This window comes from Acyrthosiphon pisum, chromosome X (genome assembly GCF_005508785.2).
Source record: "Acyrthosiphon pisum isolate AL4f chromosome X, pea_aphid_22Mar2018_4r6ur, whole genome shotgun sequence".
NCBI lineage: Eukaryota > Metazoa > Arthropoda > Insecta > Hemiptera > Aphididae > Acyrthosiphon > Acyrthosiphon pisum.
Window position 1 is genome coordinate 96295076 of NC_042493.1, and position 2593 is coordinate 96297668.

A 2593-nucleotide genomic window follows, 5' to 3' on the forward strand; every position below is an offset into this window, starting at 1 on the left:
GAGTTTTTTTTCTACTCTTTCAGCCCAATTTACTCATTAATGTAATAAAGTAGATCACATAGGTAAATAGGTTCTATAAAATATTACCTATAACTTTGTCAAAAATAATTCTCCTTATAATTTTATACTTTTTAAAATGTAGGTATTAGGTAACATGTTAATTATGGCTCTTTCAACAAGGCTATAGTTGTCTATAAGTTGCTAATAAGCTACTTAAACTTAAAAGAGTGAAAATATGCAACTCAACTAAATTTAAGTGCATTTATATATTTATAAAAATTAATGAATGTATAAAGCAAAAATATCCTTCACCAAGTACTTAATAATATAGATATAAATATATAATGCATTAAAACCTACACGAGAAAACTTACTTTTAGTATTATTGTCAGCAACTTTAATGAAAAGCATAGTTTTTTATGATTGGGAGATGACTGAATGGCAAGTAGTTCTCTTTTCCTTTTTCGACCTTCTTTGTGGCCCTAGATTTATAAGTACGCTTATGATTCATATTTAATAACTTATATAAACTGATCATGTATAATATACGAAATGCATTAACACATTAGTGCGGTAACGAGTACCTTAACACACAAAATGCCAGGTTTTCACCAATCACCAGTGCACGACTATGGGATATTGGGATTTGTCAGTATCAACTATCGAGTATCGGATCTCTACATATTATCAATATAACACTGATCGATAATATTTCTAAAAATAACAACGAATTTCACTACGACGCGCCGATGCGTGTAATGTGTATTGCGTGTTTGTGTATATTATATTGTGCATTTCACAGGACTGCGGCAATGATAATAGTTATTATCTAATTAATAATAATTATTATTTTTTAATTATAAATATACATATTTCAGTTTTCAGTGATTAGTGTATAAATTTTAGTATATATCTATTGAATTTATAACTAAATACACTTGCACTGAAGTCAGTGGGTAGTTTAGTCATAACATAACATACAAATCTTGGGGCAGCTTTCTGAGCCCTGACAGTCCAGTGGCGCCAAAGTGTTTAAGTTATACTATGACATTATACGTCAAGGGGCCCCTTATCATCCCCACATTTCAATATAAGAATTAGCTGCAATTAAAGCACCTACATATAATTCAATTGTTTAATAATTTATTTTTACGTTTAAATGTAAATTCTGGATACACAGCATTATCCCCTACAGTAGCCTACGGTGGGCCCCCATCTAAAATATCCTGGAAAATATCTACTGTGACATATATAAATTACATAGATAAATTAGGTGATTGGTTCCACTGCCTGACGCAAACTACAAACACGATCAAATCACTTATTATAGTCATATATAAACTAGGTATAGAATATTATAGTTATCTATATTAGTGATTGAATATTTATATTTATTTGCATGTTTGACATTGCCAACGATTCACGTTTTATTCAACAATCTAAAGATCCAGAAGAATAGCTTGAAGTGATTCATTTATAGTGTTTGCTCTAGATACCAGAGTGGGGTCCCCAAATGTAAATAGGCCCTGTGACCAACGAGAAACCAGTGCAATTGCACCACTTGGAACCCTATGTAAGCGCCACTGAATGTGCTTAATTAAATGAAATAATCATTTTTACAGTACTTACAAAAAAAAGCTTGCATTTACAATGATTCATATTAGGTAATTTTTCTTAAAAAATATAATATAAATAATCGAAAAGTGAACTTGGAAGTTAAAGCCAAATGTTAAAATAAAATAAATTTATTGTACCTAGGTAAATATTAAGAAATTTATTTATGTAATTTATCAGTCATTGTGAATTTTTTAAACATTTTATTAGATAATTCTGAAGTGTATTTCTGTTATTCCCATGATATTTTTATTCATCTCATTTAAAAGTAAATATAAGAAGATGTTAAAAATCTCTTTAATTGTTTTTAAATAAACAGCTTAAAACTATATGGGTATCTTAATAAATTTGTGAAATTATATTGTGATATTCACAAAACGTTTAATTAAAATAAATCTATTTGGCTTAAATTTACATTTAGAATTTTATACTAGAGCTTGAGTTGCCACTATAAATTTTCCATAAAATATAACATAACCCATCATAATTTTTCTCAGAACTGATAAGTACAACTTTGAAACAAATTATTATAGCCCTTTCTGTTGTATGTTCCAATAGGATTACTAGAACATTTACACGATCACTGGTTTTCTTTAATTTACTTAGGGTTTAAAAGTAGCTCAGAAATTTTTTCCAATACAAGAATATTATATTTGTACCAAACTTATAAAATAAACTTAGAAGTATAGAATCTCACTGTGTTCAACATATGATAATCAGGAATAAATTGCATTGCACATTTTTTATTTATTATTTGGGTCTAATCAAAAAACATTATAACCTGTGAATATTGATCAATCATTTTATAGTCATATAATAACATTACATTCAATAGTAGAAAATGAATATCAATTGGAATTTGAAATACTAATCTGTTTGTTCAATTTTCAGATATGTACTATATATTGAGTTTCATACCCATACTTATTGTGCAGACAAAGACAAACACTTTTAAAGGACTAACATCAATGGAAAAATA